At 38.6% G+C, this 12,781-nt stretch overlaps 1 protein-coding gene across 3 annotated transcripts in view; it reads left to right on the forward strand.

Annotated features, from left to right (window-relative positions):
* Window positions 1-302: 302 nt before the first annotated feature.
* Window positions 303-12,781, forward strand: part of KMT2E (lysine methyltransferase 2E (inactive)) — a 59,566-nt gene continuing 47,087 nt past the window's right edge. For 2 of the 3 annotated variants that reach the window (XM_033057637.2, XM_033057634.2), the window contains exons 1-2: window positions 303-635; window positions 9,110-9,166. The gene's annotated coding sequence lies outside the window, so the exon portion shown is untranslated. The remainder of the gene's footprint in view (window positions 636-9,109; window positions 9,167-12,781) is intronic. The other variant, XM_033057635.2, reaches the window with a different exon arrangement.

Raw genomic sequence — 12,781 nt, forward strand, 5'->3', positions numbered from 1 at the left:
CCGCCGGGGTTGCGGATCGCCCCCGGCGCCAGCCCCCGCTGCCGCCGCCCCTCCTCCGCTGCCCTACTTCCCTCCTCACGGCCCCCCTGCCCAGCCCCTGCCGCAGTCTGGTGCCGCGGCCGCGCCCAGACCCCGGAGCCGTTCAGCGTGTTGCAAAATGGACTCTGAGGGCTCGGCGGGCGCGGGCTGCGCTCCCAGCCCGTAAGCAAAATGGCGGCTGTTTGGCTTCGCCTTGGTAACCCTGCCCCTGTCAGGCGGGGCGGGTGAGCCCCGTGCAGGGGGAGGGAGGGGAGAGCGGACGCCATTTTCCCAGAGAGAGGCAGTGACATAGAAGGGAGCGTAGGAGGCTGGAGGGAGGGAGGCACGGGAGCAGCGGCGGCAGCACCGGGGTTTGTACACAGGTCCCAGGGCAAAGGCGCCTTTGAGCTGGTCCCTGTAGGGTTCTGCGCACTGAGCTAGGTTTGGGGGGAGGGGGGGGTCTCCTCTTTCCCTTTTCTTCCTTTTACTAGAGCCTACTGAGGGCTGAGTCCTACCTAGGGTAGGGATATCCGCAGTGGGGCTGTTGCATTGTTTTGGTTGGGATAGAGAAGGGGCTCAGCTGAGGGGTCCTGCTGTCTGGCCTGTGACCATTACAGGTGAGTCTTTGGTTATTACCAGCATATTCTGCTGTGGGTGCTTTGGGGGAGGGGGAGGTGGAAAAAGGGAGTGAATTGCGATGGGAATGTCTCATTACGTTCGGTGTGAGTATAACTCCTTTCCACCCTGAAATGTGTTTAATTTCTGTTCAAGTTGCCTTGAATTTGCTTTTCCTTTTGTGGGGTTTGGTTAAAAAATGGCAGGCTGTCGCTATATCTTATGAATATGGCGGGTTACTGTAACTGGAGGAGCTGAAGAGAATTTTTTGGCAGTTACGCCAGATTTATGCATTATGCTTGGAAAATGAGCCAAAAGGAGCTATTATGTGACAACATAGGCTTCCTTGGGCTGGCGGTTTTCAGAACGGGTTTGTGCGTTATTGGGACTGCGTATTGAGTTTTACGAAGCTTGGGGAAGCCTATTCTTTTCCTCCATCCTGTATATTTTTGCTTTGTGGTACTAAAATGGCTCGTTATAGGCCTAATCTCTTTGCCTTCCACACCCCCGCCTCCCTGCCTGCCTCCCTGTTAATATCTCCGCTTCGTGGTGTAACCTGGACGAACGGAGAGCTGTCCCCAGGAGTTTCTGTGCCAATTTAAAAGGGGATCATTCTCCCCACCCCCTTTCTCGAGGCTGTAAGTAGTTACACTGGTGCACCCCTTTCTTGCCTTAGTTTCTGCAGCCAGTGTTCGTGTTCCCTGGGTGGCATATTTCATTCTCTTTCTTGAAGCGGTAGGTATTGGTGGGTCAGACCGTATTGCTGCAGACACAGGGGAAGAGGAACAAACGGTTCACTGTGTACTACTAAATAGGGTAGGGAAACATAATATAGCCTGATTATAAAGGTCCTGTATTCCCCCATACTCGGCTATTAGGGAATGTGCGGTGTCTGAAAGCCCTGAGGTCCCTAAAATGGTACATACTACGTGTCGTCAAAAGCAGAAGTTCAGTGCTGCATCTAGATTTAGGAATGTTTTCGTCTGTTTATTTACAGTATCTTAAAGGAATAATAACGAAGCATTTTTGCTACTCAGGGTTCAGATCATAGAAAAGCAGGAGATATCCGTGGTAGTACTTGCAATGTATGATTAATTGATTATCATCACTGTACTTTTAAAGTTACTTTTAAAAAAATGTGGAGCAAATTTATTAATTTCCCTCTTTTGTCCTTTAGAGATTCTAAAAATGGCGGCCTCAGGCTGATGTTGTGGTAATCTAATCAGCTCGGGTCCTCCACACCCCATGCAGTGCGTTTGTCTGCAGCATATTAGTGTCTTACTATGTTTAAATGAAAAGGCTGTTCCCTTCAAATAACGTACAAAACATCTCTTGGCTTTACTGCGATTTAAAAATGCTGTGTTCCAGCTGATTAATTTTATTGGTTATGTGTGTGAAAGGCAAGTGAACGAGACCACTCTTGTCGGGGAGAAGGGGGGTGGAAAGAGGCAGCAGACTCAAGCAGCTCCTTCGAGGGGTGTGTATATGGTACTGTAAGGTAATATGTGTGTCAGTTTAGTAAATTGGAAAAACTCCTGCATTTGTGATCGATGCTGTACAACTGTCTGCCCTACTGACGACATAAAATCAGTAATATTTATCAACGTGAGTAGTGGATTAGGGTCGCTAAGTCAGCCAACTGAATTCTTTGTGAAAACACATTTGTGAATGTCATGTTCATCTTCTAGGAAATACCTTCACTGGACATCAGTGTAGTAATTCCATGTATTCACAGTTTGAGAATACAAAATGAATTTAAGGGAATAAAGAACGTGAGATTATAACCTGTTACTTTATGTAAAGACACGGAATTTCTTCTACTCCCATGTAATCTTGGCATTGCATTTTTTTCTTCAATTTATTGTGTATGTTGCTATGTAAGTTGTATATGTGATAATACACATACAAGTACTGAGGGAAGGTGCGGTTTGTAACCTCTAATTCTTTTCCTAAATGAAATATGAACCTTTTAGTATCACCACTATAAATATGTTTGAGTGGGGGGAAGGGAGGTCACAAGGATTCATTATTTGGTGGTTGGTGTAGTGTACTCTGATACGTACTATAGAGGCTGAAAATTGCATATTTCTAGCAACAATAACAAAAAATCAATTTTCAGTTTTTTTAAAAAATGTCTGTCTTTAATCTTGTCCTTTTAATTCATGAGATATTAATTCCTATTCCAATATAGCTTTAGAACCTTCTGGATTTAAGCAATCAAAAGTGAGGTATTGAAGTGGCAAAGCTGTCTTCAATTTCTGACGAATTTTAATTTGAATACCATTTAGGAGCACTGATGTGGGATTTAGGGTATACCTGCAGTTGAACAGTAAGGTAGTTAGACTTTCAGGGTGTTGTTAATGCATGCCTTTAGTGTGTTTTGAGGCCAAAGGCTGAGTGATTTCATTAATTCTCCAGTAATGCGTGCTCCCATCTTCTTTATTTATATAAATACATTTTTTTTTCCCTAAACCACATCTTATTCTCTTTATTTAAAAGTGCATGAGAAAGACTTTAAAGAGTATATGGGCCTTTGTGGAATCCTTTTGCCCTTTTTCTTCCCTTCTCTTCAGTTCAAAGTTTCTGTTCTTGATGCTATACAGTCTGCAGCTCTTCTTGGCCTCTGTCATGTTCTCAAGCAAACATCTGATTCACAATTAGAGGAAAATAACTTTGTACACTTTACAAAAAGTGTTTGGGAGAGGGTAATGAAATAACCCCAAAAATACTAATTTTCAATTTTTGCAGCTTATTTTATGCACTAAAAGCTTCTTGGGAATTTAGAGATCTTCCATAGTTTTCCTGTATGAGTTTTAATGAGTCAGTTTGCCTTCGTGACTCAGTTTCTCCATCTGTAAAAACAGATCTGTGGTTTGTTTTAAGGAGATGAGACTATAAAACAAATTTTACCTTTATTTTTAAACTCCATTGATGTTTTTATGTTTTTATTTATGTAGTCATAAAGAATGAAATGCTCCCACTCCCCCAAAACTAATACAAACTTCTTGAAAGAGGGAAGGTTTGAAATGTAAATTCTTTCTTTTTTTTTTTTTTTTTTTAAGACGTGTGTCTGTTCCACAAACATTGTGTTACAAATGCAGTAGTATGATTGGAGTTATGAAACCGTTTATGTATCTTGAAGCTTTTCATATCTAAAGGAAAAATTTGCTTAATTGTCACTTAGCCTTTTGGGTGAGTGTTTTTGCCATCTGGGAAATTCCAGAGAGGAAATAATACTGACTCTTTAGACTAAATCTAGGGAAAGTTTCTCTTAGGACTAAGTAACCTCTTCAGGTTACTTTGAGGTAGTGCAGCTCCTGGTTTTTCTTGGACAATATTAGCATACAGCTATTAAAATTCTGTTGGAAAGCAGCAGAAATACAGTAATCAGTGTCACACTGAAGGCTGAAGTGTTTCTCCACTTCTGATTTTGTTTTGAATAAGGACAGTGTTAATTTTGCATGCGTGCTAAAACTAATTTTAGTAAGGACTATTTGTGGGACTGAGTTAAGGAGTGGTGTATGTATGTAATTGTGGAATCGTGGTATTGTTCTAACTAGATTAATGTACATGAAGGTTTAATGAAAGTATTTTGCTGTAGTCACGTGACATTCTAACCAAATGTAGTGGGAGGGGTATAGATGGATGAAGATATAAAATAGAACCCAATTCAGACTTCTGCAGAGATCCTAAAGATCTCTCATGAGAGATTTGCCTCATGACTTCCATACAAATGAGCATTTGTGAATCTCTCAAAAGCCGATTTTGTTGGACAGTGTTTTTTCAACAGGTACACTGTTTAAGTGTTTCCACTGTGCAAATAGTTCTTACTTATTTCTGAGTGACACTTAAGGTATCTCTGGGGGGAAAAAGAGTTCCCACAGATGTGCAGTGTGGATTAAAGTAAAATCTCTCAATTCCATGCTTTCAAATTCTGGTTTATTTAAAATATTAATTGTAGTGGTCTTTTGAATATGGTGCAAGATGGATATTTCTATCTATTTCAGTGTTCACATTTTATTAGTAACTGAGGAGTTCCCCCAAAATGTCATCTCTTTGAGGATCCAAGATTCTGCTCATGACCTTCACATTACAGAAGAAACCTGCTGTAGTTGTTTGAAGAAAACCTGCTGTTAACCTTTAAGGCCTAGCAAACAAACAAGTACTTAAAAGAAACCTTTCCAAGTTTTCATATACATGCTAGGAGATACTGAGATTATTTTTATTTCCTCTTGAAAATCTTCATGTAGTAATGAAATGGGCAAGATTTAAGCTGTGTTGTTTTTATATTTTTTAACATGCCTGGCCTAAGTGGTTTTGTATCTTATTTTTCAAAATTAAAATATGAGTAAGAACTATAGTAAATCAGTGTTCATTCAAGTTGTGTGTTTCAGAAGTGCTTGTGAAGAATATATTCTAGTATATATTACAATAGCACACAGATTGCATCCTGTGCAAGTAGAGTATGTTTGTTACTTTTGCGTATTGTATTACCAGAGTGCTACCTCTTGATTCATGTGATACTTCATACCCTGCTTAGCTGGAGATCCAGTGCTATAAAATCTAAGTGAGACTTTGAAGGAACAGCAATTTTGCAAATCAGGCACTTGCCAAAGTAGTATTGTTCCTAGTTTTAAAGTTTGCACTTGGACAGTGTAGATACCAAAATTTCATATTCAGGCTCAGGTTAAGGAAAGCTTTTTTATTTTATTCTCATTTGTAGTTGCATTTTATTTTTGTATTTCATACCAACATAATCTAGGTAATCATTCACTTTTATATCTTCATCACAAAAGTAAATTGCCATCAAGTTCAAAGACAAGATGATAAGACTAAATTTTAATGACATTATTGTACTTTATATTGCAACTTAAGAAGAAACCCGTATCATCTGTTGTTGGCCCCCTTATCATATAATGGTGTGAGTAGGAAGGGACCTTCAAAACCACTTTATTGCAACGCCTGTGCCATGGGCAGGGACACTTCCACTATATCAGGGTGCTCAGAGCCTCATCAAAGTCTGGCCTTGAACTTCCAGGAAAGGGACATGTACTGCTTCTCTGAGCAACCTGTTTCTAGTGCCTCAGCATGCTCACTTGTAAAGAATTTCTTCCTACTATCTAATCTAAGTCTTTCATATTATAGTTTTAAACTGTTCCCCCATGTCCTATTACAATCTACTCATGTAAAAAGTCACTCTCCCTCTTCTTTTATAAGCCCCTCTAAGTACTGAAAGGTTTTGTTGAGGCATTTGGAGCCTTCTCTTCTCCAGGCTGAACAACCCCTGTTCTCTCAGCCTGTGTAGGAGAGTGCTTAGGCCTCTGGATTGTGTTTGTGACCTCCTGGATCTGCTCCAAAAGATCCATTTCTTTCTTGTGTTGCAGACCCCAAAGCTAGACAAAGATCTTCAGATCTTCAGGGTGGAGTAGAGGGGCAGAATCACCTCCCTTGACCTGCTACCCACGCTGCTTTTGATGCAGCCAGGGCATGGTTGGCTTTCTGAGCTGAGAGTGCACGCTGCCAAGTTATGTTGTGCTGCTCCTCAGCCAGCACCTGCACTCTATCCTCCTCAAGGCTCTTTCTCCACCCATTCTCTGCCCAGCCTGTGCTTGTGCTTCCCAGACTGGGTGCAGCACCTTGCGTTTGGCTGTGTTGAACTTCATGAGGTTCACACAGGCCTACCTGTCAAGTCAGGGTCCCTCTAGATGATATCCCTTCCCCCCTGCATATTGGCCACCCCACAGAGCTTTATGTCATTGACAGACTTGCTGAGAGTGTGTTTAATCCATGGCACCAGCAAAGGTTTTAAACAGCTGTGGTCCCAACAGAAGTTCATGAGGAATGCCACACGTGACTTGTGTCCACTTTGACATCACTTTGACAGCCTGCAACTCATATGATGCAGCCATGCAGCCAGCTCCTTATTCACCAAATGGTCCATCCATCACATTCATGTCTCTCTCTATTTTAGAGGTGCTGAACAGTTATTTATCAGTCATGGAAACTGATAAAACTAATTGCCTCTATTTACCACTCGGGAATTTAAATTTCTATATAGAATGGTAGATTTCAGTGTTTTACCTTGAGGTGTTCTGAATATTTAAATTTGTTTGGTGTTTATTACTCTTCAAATTGGTAGGGCAGAAGATACTTTTTGACAGTTGGTGATGCTCTTAACTTGCCTTGAGTAGACAGAGGGACCTAACTTCTAGTGAGAATGGTTATTATGGGGCTGAGTTGCCAACTGTATCACAAGACAGATTATATTCAAGTCTAGATGGTTAATCCTGTTTTAAATACTTGTTTAAAGAAAGTTTTTCATTAAGGAGTGGTTTTGGTCAGTTCTGTTTAAACTGAAGACTTGAGAATTAAAGCAACTTATATATTACTTTTGAGGAAGGTACAGAGTGATTACATGTGTCCTTTGGCTTCCAAACCTTATTCTAGAACTGTGAAAGAAACATGAATACTTTATCTATAATTCATAAACAATACAGTCGTTATTTTACTGGTGGTAAGGGTAAGGTTCCTCCCTCAAATGTTTACCAAGTAATTTTGCTGATTTTTTTTTTTTTGTTTGCTTTGGATAGGAACATTTGATGCAAATCTTTAGTATCTTTAGTATTATGAAGGATTTGTATGAATGACTGTGTTGTGAGGTTCTTTTAAATGTTTGTTCTCTTGTCTTACTTTCCAGTAATATCTTCTGTGCAGAAAGACAAAAGCCAAACACTGCTTTTTGTTTCCTTCTGTGTGGCAGTAGTAGTGAAAATTAGAGCTATTTATTGAGCTTCCATTGCTGGGCAGAATTTCTTTGTGATTATTTAAATATCAGGCATTTTATATCTCTGTTACTGCAGTTGAAAAACATACTGAAATCTCCTTTGAAAACAAAAGCTATAGAGTTAAAATGCATGGAATCAAAATTTCTTAACCTAGATAATATGGTTTTGCAAAATAATTGCAACTGAAAATAAATTAGGTTTTGTTTTCTTGAAAGTAGGAAGGATCTTTTGATCTTAGACTTCTGTATTTTTTGTGTGTCCTTGAACATGAAGTAGTCCCTCCATCTGTTCCCTCATTTTTTCTTGCCGGTATCTTTCCCAGGTTTTTGTAAAGAACATCAAAATACTGCCAAATTGTTAGCAAAAGATATAGTCCAGGTTGAACTGTAGTTAAAATTACACAATGGAGTTCTTCTAGCTGCCAGAAAGAATTAAAATTTAAAGAATGTGACTTTCTGACTTGCTTGTGTTTAGATTCCTAGGCATCAGTGTAGCAGTTAGATCAATGTCTACAAATCACTTCCATGAGTAAAAGTGGAAGTTCTGTTGACCTGTTTAGGTAAATCAAATGCCGCAGGTGAAAAAGAGGAGCTGGCTTTTGAAATCTATATAAGTGAAAATATATCAAAACAAAAATATGCTTAGCTGAAGTCAGACTTGAAATAAGCCAAAAAAATTTACTTCTTCTGTAGTAGGTAGGCTAATAATTACAGTAGACTCCCAAGTCTTATTAAGCAGCATAGGAAAAAATAATTTTTATTTGGTATCATGAAGCCTGCAAAATACTAGTAGTGTTGAAAGCAATACCAGTATCTATTTTAACTACGTATTTTTTCACCCCGAAATCTGTACTTGTTGGGAGGAATATTGGTGACTGAATTACCATAAGGTATACTGTTATAATTAATAAAAAATAAACAGACTTAACCCATACAGTTGTAGATGTTAATTTAGAGTATTCTTACAGAATGTGGACTGTATATACTTGCAGAAAACCTTTATATTTTAAGATACTTGTAAAGATTAATAGTGTAATGTAACAGATGAAATGTTTTCTTCAAAAGTAATTGCTAAGTCGCATACAGGCATTTTGTGTAAATTTAATCAACAGCTTTTTATCATTTTGTGCTAGATGGAGAAATACTCATTTGCAGTAAAATAGTTGACGCAAAAAATGACATAAAACCAATATATTTTTACTGGGAAGCTACTTTATTAGCATTCTTAACCTTTGAATTTTTCTTTAAAGGCGTTTTGCATTTCTCAGTAATAGACTATAGCAGGCTAATGTTGGGTAGCTAATATGTACTTCTCCAAGCAATAAACAATGTTGCTATGAAAAAATAATTTTACTCCTCTTTATGTGCTGTACTTGTTTTCTATTTTACAATTCCTTGGCTTTCCAACTCAAATAATTGAATGGCTGGGCCTCTTTTTGGTGTGATTTATTTTCAGAAATATAGCTAGTGTTAAGTAACTTACATGTATCAAGCATTTTGCAGTTAATTTTCAATCCTGGGTGTTGAGTTCCGCAAATAGAAAATCTAAAATCTGTAAGCATGGTGTGCATTATTATATCTCTGCTTACTGCTTCTTCGATTGATTCCTGTTCAATAAACTAATTCTTACTCTTTCTGTAACTGCTTTTATCTTTATTTCCCTTCTACCACTCATTCTTTTTCTCTTCCTAGTCCCATATTTTGTCTAACTTCCACTGAGAGAAGAAAAGGAGTGAAGAGAGAGAAGAGGTAAGGGCAAATCTTCATGTTTTAAGAGACTGGCATAAATATTTGAGGAAGAGACCTTGCTTTCGCTCACAGAATAAGCAAGAACAGCACTGTTGGACCGGATAGTAAGGGAAAGTAGGTTATGTCTGGTGGAAAGCAGCTTTGGTGTATAGCAGAGGCTTGGCTAGACTGGCAGACCAACTCTTGGTTTGAACTTAGAAGTGTGGCTTGCTTTGTGCAGAGTCTGTGTAATGCATGTTATGACCTGTGTACTGATAGAAACTCGAGCATTTTATGCATAAATCTTGGATACCGTTAAGGAGGCAGGGGATTTTATTTCTGTTTTAGATACTAAACTCTGACCAATTCATAAAGTTTGGCTGTCATTTCAAGTGTGACTGTGGTCATTGTTGACTGTAAAATCCTGCATTCGTCTCAGGATGTTCATAAGCTGAAACACGTTGCCCAGAGATGTGGCTGTCCCATCGCTGGAAGTGTTGAAGCCCAGGTTAGATGGGGACCCTGAGGAACTTGGTAGCAGAGGTGTCCTTGCCTATGGCAGGGATGTTGGAACTGGATGATCTTTCAGGTCCATTCCAACCCAAGCCATTCTGTGATTCTGTGCTAGTAAATCATGCTTATTGGTACTATTTTAAAAGCACAGTTGGAGGAGGAGTCTTACTTTGTAGTTGGTTGTAATAGCAGCGTTTCTTAATTAAGTTGGTCTGTGTCAATACAACCAATAATGTAATAAATCAGAAATTTGGCAGGGCTAGGAACTTAGTAACCTTGATCTCTCTGAAGCTTACTGAAAATCCAAAAGGAGATGGGGGAAGCTGTGAGCAATGTCCTGTGAGAAACAGGGAGAGGAAGCATAATGATTTTTGCCATTGTCTGTCATGTGTGACTTCATAGCAGGTATTTTTTTGGATTTTTGTCTGTCTGATAGGGCACATGAGGAGGAGGTTAGATGGACATGACTACTGACAGTGTGTAGGTGACCCTGAGCAGCATAGGAGGTTATTTAGGGGCTTGTGAGTGAGGCTAGAAGCAGTTGATACTGTGATGAGGAAGAAGATATTGCTGAGAGGGATGTAGAAAACATTAAATCAGTGGGAATGTTTGAGCATGCACTACAAATACCAGATTTCTTCTAGAACAAGTTGTTTCTTCTATAGGATTTGCAAGAGTTGGTCATTAATAGGTCTTAATTTGTATATTTGAATGTGCCTACTATGTCTTATCTTTCCTGCTCCCCTTTTTTTTTCTATCTCAGCACAAATTGGAAGTAAGCTGCTAATTTAGCTGTTAGATTACCATAGAAAACAGCAAACAATAGCATATTTGAATTTGAACTTGCAGTTTGCACAGTTCTTACTGAAGCTGCAGTGGTGTAACATCTGGAAGTTGGATATCCATCCTAATCTCTTAGGAAAATCTGTACAGTTACAGAACATGTTAGGGGAAACAGAGAAAACTTCCTTGTATGTAAGATTAGTCATTTATTCATGTATTCTGCTTCTAGGTCTGATTAAAGGCGTGTTGCCTCCTGAGAAACAGACAGCAATTAATAAATATTGATTGCTTAATACATTTATTTATGGTATGTGTATGTATGCAACGTATTTTTTCCATATTTGTGTGTTGATACAAGCATATACATATATGCATGTGCACAGTACAGTTCCTTATTTGAAGGATATCTAGAGTATACCATTAAAATGCTGGTTTCTCTTGCTAATTTTGAAAATAATCTAATTCTTGTTAGACTTGTATACTCAGAGCATAGTAGAAAGCAGCAGTTCAGAAAAGCATCATTTTATTTAATGAAATCTTCTTTAAATCTCTCTTTTTCCTTGCCCAATTAAAAATAAAAAAAAACCCCAACAAACAAACAACCCGACAAGCATTACACCTCCCAAACCAAAACCAACCAAACAAAAAAATTCCAAAGTGGGGAAGAATCCTGAGGGTAGGAAAGCCAAGTAGTAAAGCTTAGTTTGTTGGCCTTGTGACAGTTCAGGACATTAGTTTTCACTCTGTGTTTGTGGACTGTAACAAACTACTGGTAGTTGCATTTTTAGTTATCTTTCTCCTGTACAGATTGTGCATAGGTGCATCAACTTTCCTTAGGTCCAGTCTTGTGGATTTCTTGTGGTCAAGGGTGGTTCCCATGACCATGGGTTAAAATTATTGGCCCGTAAATCTGAAGGAAAGCATGACAAGAATGGCTTTTGCTCATGATTGCAAAATGTGTGTACACATATGATGTAATTGGAGGGAGGAGGAGAATGTTTAGATTGCATTCTCAGTAAATGCAACTTACACATAGAAGATGCATGGTGAGGTAATAAAATACAATAAAACAGAATACTACCTTTTGGTCATCTATTACCTGATATGACTTTGTATAAACAATAAGATATGCAGGAGTCAGCAGAGGTCTGAAAGCAGTAATACAATCTTGGAAATCTTTGCATCTTGCCTGAAAGTCCTTATTAATGTGGGAAACAGTAATTAGTTTGTAGTGATTTTGGAGCCAACCTGGACTCACCTGCTTCTTCTGGGAGCAAATGGAAGTTACAAGTTTTAGTTTGGGCTTAGTGCTGTAGAACACTTCTACATTCAAATTAAAGTTACAACCAGGTTGGCATTGTGTGCTGGTTGAACTGAAAGGTCCTGCTTGAGTCAAGACTGTCGTGCAGATAGTTTGTGTTTTAACACTGAATTATTTTTTATCTGTAAATCTTGTAACTCTTCTCCTCTTTCTGTTCTTTCTTGGTCTGTGCTTGAGTGGAAAATTGACTCTTCCAGCAATTTCATTCGTTGCTTCAAGTTGATACCCTTAAGACTTGTACACATGAAAATGAGCCTTCATATATAATGTGTGTATTCTGATACTTAGTACTGCTCCAGGAAATGGTTATTAATTTCTTGCTTGGATCTAAAGATGTGAGGGAGGGGCTTTAACAGTACTCACAGTTCAGCAAAAGAGAGCTTCTTCTGTGCTTGTGTTCAGGGAAAATAAGCTCTAGGTAAACATGAGGTGAACTGTCCATTGCTGGGTGAATTGGGAAACAGTGTAACTTTTTAGGTGGTCAGGGGGACTAACAATTACTCTTGGCCATTTGAGTTACTCAATTTACTACATCAGGGAAAAGTACTACTTTCACTTTTATGTGTTTTGTAATACATATTTCAAACTATATAGTTTTGCTTTTAAGGAAAGATAGTTGTCATATGTAGAGAGGTTAGAAGGCTTTGATTACTTTTTCTTGTGCTCTAGTTATGTGGACTTTGTTTATGGATCTTGTGAAAATACAGTGTAGAGTATAGGGATGATAATCTGGTTAGTATATAAATATTTCTGTAGTGACATTAGTTAAGGACTTCACTGTGAAGTCGTATAAAATGTAAATAATTATCTTAAACCAGCGCTGTTGCATCTAATGAAATAACCTAATTAGAATAAGATTTTTCTCCTTAAACCTCTATGTTTAGGAACATCCTGGTAATTTGCTTTTTAGAGGCATTCTGTGATGAAATCTCCTAAATCTTGAAACCATCTAATAACTGTTTTTTTTTAAATCTTGTAATTGTTGACGGGTGATGGCTGATAACTGCGGGAAAAAAATG

This window comes from Catharus ustulatus, chromosome 4 (genome assembly GCF_009819885.2).
Source record: "Catharus ustulatus isolate bCatUst1 chromosome 4, bCatUst1.pri.v2, whole genome shotgun sequence".
NCBI classification, from domain to species: Eukaryota; Metazoa; Chordata; class Aves; order Passeriformes; family Turdidae; genus Catharus; species Catharus ustulatus.